General features: G+C 42.6%; 1 protein-coding gene across 1 annotated transcript in view; it reads left to right on the forward strand.

Moving 5' to 3' along the window:
• The window catches only part of CDYL2 (chromodomain Y like 2), a gene marked incomplete at its 5' end in the record, with an annotated part of 169327 nt that overhangs the window by 152624 nt on the left and 10860 nt on the right, over positions 1-5843 (forward strand). The window lies entirely within an intron of this gene.

Genomic DNA, 5843 nt, shown 5'->3' on the forward strand with positions numbered 1-5843 from the left:
CAGTCTTATCTCTTTCTTTCTTTAATTTCAATCATTTCTGAAACTCCAAGAATGTTGCTGATTGAGACATGTTCTTCTTGCTGATTGCATCCTGTTTGGCTCCTTCTACTGAGTTCCTCCCTTTCATTTCTCCTTCCTGAGACAGAGATGTTTCTAAATAAGTATAATGTCATATATTTGTCTTCCATCCTCTAACCAATGCATGTCATGAGCTTATTACCAACCTGATAAATGCTTCCACTATGGCCTGAGAAGTTGTCCTTTGGGTCATCATGACCCATCAGTGACAACCAGAACTAAGTGGGAAGCGCTGCGTGAATGCAGAGGCTAAGAGAGCTTGGCATTTCAACATCGATCCAAGAGCGGCTGAGCATATGGGGCGGGAAGGAAGAGTCGGGGAGGCAGGTGGATGGCAGGTTAGGGAAGGGGCTCTCTGCCCTGTGAAGGAAGGTAGCGATTCATCCTGAAGGAGGTAGGGATTCATCCTGAAGGAAGGAGGTAAGGATCCTGTCACATGGCTGTGACCATTACACCTAATTACCAGTGCGGGAGTCACCTGTTGCTAAGTTTCAGCAGTGACTGCACTGTGCTCTTTCTTTGCCCAGGACCTTATCCATGCAGCTCCTCCCAACCATGTATGACAGCTGTGAGCTTCAAAGCAAAAGGAAGCTCTTTGCGGAGTGGGGTACAGAGTAGCCCTTGGAAGCGGGGGTGGCTTTCCACCCTTCAAGACTGGGCAGACCCTGTGCCCAGCCCTGGGCCACCATGAGAGATGTTCCCCTGCTTTGGCATTATGGTATTACTCAAGATCTTTCTGGCTACCAGTGATGGAAACACTTTAACTGGCTTAAGGAGGGGGAAAATTCAAGACTGATTTCCATAGTTGGCAAGCTCAGAAGTAGAATATCACTTGGGGGCGACAGGTCCAGGAATTCAAGTACCATCAGTACTTTCATTTTCCACTCCTCCTTTCTTTGTGGACCTGACCCTGCACAGAGCAGGGACACAGCAGTGAGTGGCCCTGGACTCATCGACTTTAGCCTCCAACTCGAGAGGGAGAAAGAGTCTTCCCCACATCTCCAGCTTGGAATGATCTAGGGTAGATCATCTCTTATCCCCAGGCCAGTTGTCAGGGCCAGGGGATCAGCACGAAAATGTACCCAGCCCGAGGCGTGCGCACACTCCCGTGGGTCTGTCGCCAGACGTGGGGAGAGGTGTTGGCAGACGAAGCCACTGTAGGTACATGGTTGCTTTTGAGAACTTAATGAAAGCTGGAGACCCTCTGCTCAGAGAGAGGCACATAGACACAAACGTTTACTTGTAGTTCCCAAAGTTTATCGGACCCTGGTTAAGCATCCTGCCTTCGAGAGCTGTTAGTGAGGCCTGGGCTTGCCATGTGCTGGGCTTGCACGTGGCAAGCCCAGGCCTCACTAACAGATGTGGGAGGTGCTCTGGGCTCTCAGCCTACCCCTGCCTTTGCTTTTTCAGGCCAACGAGATGCTCTTCTGTGGGCGGAAGCTCACCGCCCAGGAAGCATGCAGCAGGGGACTCGTGTCCCAGGTTTTCTGGCCAACCACGTTCAGCCAGGAAGTCATGTTGCGGGTCAAGGAGATGGCGTCCTGCAGTGCGGTGGTGAGTTCCTCTGTCTTTGTGTGCTTGTCATTGCAATAGACCCACTTTAAAGATCTTCATCCTCAATGAGGCTGAAAGGGACTAGTTAAGTTGCCAAAGGTCGTGCAGGAAATACATGAAAGGCCCCGTGTAATTTAACAGATGCCTCATCTGTGTGTTGAGAACTTAAATCTAAGGGAGATGGTCAGCATTATTAGACATTCCCCATCATTTCCAGTTTGAAAAGCTTCCCAGAAGAGATTTAAACTCTGGGGTGGAGTGCATTGCTCTAAGAGAAAGTCTTAAACACCCCAAACACACAAAACATCTGTAATTTTCGAAGAAACAAGAAGCAAAGGCAAATAGGACAAAGCGTATTCAACCAGCCAAGAGATAAGAGGAAACAGTCCACACTGTCCTTGTATTTCATTTCTCCTGCCCACCGAGCTCTTGGCACTCTTAAACATCACCGTTTGACTCTGAGGACACATTGAAAAATAGATAAATAAATAACACCTCCACGGAGGTGCCCATTTTTAATTAAGTGTCGATTTTATCTCTTAAGTCACTCTGAGCAGAGTATGGAAATATCCTGTTGAAAGGTGGAGAGAAGGCCCCTCCTTGAACCCCAGGGCCTGCTCAGGAAATGAGGAAGGTGCTTCGGGAGAATAGAGCTGACGGGCTCTGTCTGTTGTGGATTTATGGGGCCAGACTCACGGCCCTCCCTTCCTTCTCCCCGTCTACCCTGAACCCCCACCCAGCTGTCATGCCTCTCTTGATTTGCCTCGTTAGCCTTTATTGGGCACCTCCTGTATGTGAGCTCTGCTCCCTGGAAGCCTGCAGTGCCAGTGATGATGGCGGGGTGCTGGTGGTCCAACATCACTGACGAACTTATTATGGGCCAGGCACTTTGCAAGTCTCTTGATTTGAAGTCTGTTTCAGTCTTCCTAATGACTGTGGTGACTTACTCATCCCACTTTGCCTGGAACTTTCCTGGTTTTAGCAGGAAACCCCATGGTCCTAGGCAAACAGGGATGGCTGATGACCCTAGAGTCAGCTGCACAGAGAGGTGGGTAGAAATTTTTTAAAGTATTTTTTTATTAATGTATGATTGGCATACGATATTATAATAGCTTCAGGTATACATCATAGTGTGTCTACAATTATATACCTTATGATGTGGTCACCATGATATGTCTAGGAACCATCTGTCACCATGCAGTTATCACGATATTATTGACTATATTCCCTGTGCTGTACATGACATCCACATGGCTTACTTATTTTATAACTGGAAGTTTGTACCTCTTATTCCCCTTCGCCTTTTTCCCCTGTCCCCCTAACCCCTTCCCCTCTGGCAACCATCAGTTTTTTATCTGTATCCAAGTCTGTTTCTGTTTCATTTTGTTAGTTTTTTTTTTTTTTTTTTTTTAAGATTCCACATAAAAGTGAAATCATACAGTATTTGTCTTTGTCTGACTAAGGCACTTAGCATAATGCCCTCTAGGTCCATTCACATTGTCACAAATGGCAAGATTTCATTATTTGTTTTATTGCTGAGTAATATTCCATTGTGTGTGTGTGTGTGTGTGTGTGTGTGTGTGTGTGTGTGTGTGTACATATATAACCACATCTGCTTTATCCATTTATCTATCAGTGGACACTTAAGTTGCTTTCTTGGTTATTGTAAATAATGCTACAGTGAACATAGGGGTGCACATATATTTTTTAATTAGAGTTTTCTTTTTCTTTAGATAAATGCCCAGAAGTGGAATTGCTGGGTCATATGGTAGTTCTGTATTTAATTTTCTGAAGAACCTCCATACCGCTTTCCACAGCGGCCACACCATTTCATACTCCCACCAGCAATGCACGAGGGTTTGCTCTTCTACACATCCTCACCGCTGCTTGTTATTTGCAGACTTTTTGATAATGCCATTTTGACAGGTGTGAAGTGATATCTCATTGTGGTTTTGATTTATATTTCCCTGATGATTATTGATATTGAGCATCTTTTCATATGTCTGTTGGCCATCTGTGTCCTTCTTGTAGAAATGTCTATTCAGGTCCTCCGCCCATTTTTTTAATTGTTTATTTATTTTTTTTAATGTTAAGCTGTGGGAGTTCCTTATATATTTTGGATATTAACCTCTTATCGGATGTATCATTGACAAATACATTTTCCTATTCAGTAGGTCATATTCTCATTTCGTTGATGGTTTCCTTTGCTGTGCAAAACCTTTTTAGTTTGATGTAGTCCCATTTGTTTATTTTTGCTATTGTTGCCCTGGCCTGGGGAGACACAGCCGAAAAAAGAATCTTTAAGACTGATGTCAGAGTTTCCTGTCTATATTTTCTTCTAGGAGTTTTATGGTTTCAGATCTTATATTTGAGTCTTTAATTCACTTTGAGTTTGTTTTTTTATATGGTATAAGAAAGTGGTCCAGATTCTTTTTTTTTTTTTTTGCATGTATCTATCCAGTTTTCCCAACACCATTTATTGAAGATGCTGTCATTTTCCCATCGTATATTCTTTCTTCCCTTGTCATGGATTGACCATATAAGCATGGGTTTATTTCTGGGCTCTCTGTTCTGTTTCATTGATCTATTTGTCTGGTTTTGTGCCAATACCATACTGTTTTGATGATATTGCTTTGTAATATAATTTGAAACCAGGTGTTGTGATACTTCTAACTGTATTCTTTCTCAAGATTACTGTGGCTACTTGGGGTCTTTTGTGGTTGCATATAAATTATAGGATTTTTTTTGTTATAGTTCTGTGAAAAATGTCATTGGTATTTTGATGGGAAATGTATTAAATCTGTAGATTGCTTTAGGTGGTATGGACATTTAAACAACATTAACCCTTCCATTCCATGAGCATGGACTATTCTTCCATTTATTTGAGTCATCTTGTATTTATTTCATCAATGTCTTATCGTTTTTCAGAGTATAAGTCTTTCACCTCCTTGGTTAATTTTATTCTTAAGTATTTTATTCTTTTGATACAATTATAAATAAGGTTGTTTTCTCAATTTTTCCTTCTGATAGGTCATTATTAATATATGGAAATGCAACAGATTTCTGAATATTAATTTTATATGGTGCAACTTTAGCGAATTAATTTATTAATTCTAATAGCTTTTTTGTAGAGTCTTTAGGGTTTTCTATATATAGTATCATGTCATCTGCAAGTAGTGACAGTTTTACTTCTGTTCCAATTTGGAGAAGAAGGTAGAAATTCTAAGAAGAGGAAACATCACGAGTGAGGGCATGTGAGTCTGAAAACCCACATGGAGTTTAGGCAGCGACTTACGGTGGTGTGAGCAGGGGATGTACGGGACAACAGACTGAAAAGGAGGGTAGGAGAAAGTTCTCAAAGCTGCATTGAGGAGTTTGGTCCTTGGCCAACAGAGATACTCAGGTGAAGCCAGCTGTTGAAGAAATGCTGCAAGGAAATCTCTCCTATCAACAGTTATGAATTCAAGAGCTCTGGGTCGATTTGCCCAAGAAAGGAATCTACCCAATGACCCTTGGGAGATGGTGTTCTTCAGAGGAGTCCTTGGGAGGACGGAGGCAGTCCTGGTCTGCCAGCCCAAGCCGAAGAATAAGATCATAGCCCCCTTCCAGCCCACTCAAGCAAGGGAGCTCTCGTCTTTTTTTTCTATTCGAAAGCTCTTTAGGAGAGTGTGAACTGAAGCCTCGACGTCAGCAGAGGATGATGGAGGCAGTGGGCGGATGCTTGGATGCCACACTTCCTGGCAGAGCCTCCGCCAGAGTGAGGCACGGCGTGGCCTGTCGGAATCAGCCAGATGTTTGCAGGCCTCGTCCATCAGGCAACTCTGGGCGGCTGTGCTTTATCGAGCATAGGCCCTTCACCTGTAATGTGGAGATACCTGTTTGTGGAACTGTCATGAGCAAGAAATGAAAGAATGCAGGAAGAGTACTTCTCATAGACCCTATTGGTTAATGGTGATTGTAGTGGCATTGTTATATCACTATGATCATTACTATTATTGTTATTATTCATTAGTATTATTACTATTATTACCACTGCTAATATTACTAATATTACTGCTCTAGTACTATAGTGTTACTATTATTACTATTATTACTACTATATTACTAACATTACTGCCGTTGTTACTACTATATTATGGTATCATTACTATTGTTATTCTCAATATTACTAACTCATTACTACAATTATTGCGATTGTTATTACTCATTAT

This window comes from Pteropus vampyrus, unplaced genomic scaffold (assembly GCF_000151845.1).
Source record: "Pteropus vampyrus isolate Shadow unplaced genomic scaffold, Pvam_2.0 Scaffold29, whole genome shotgun sequence".
NCBI lineage: Eukaryota > Metazoa > Chordata > Mammalia > Chiroptera > Pteropodidae > Pteropus > Pteropus vampyrus.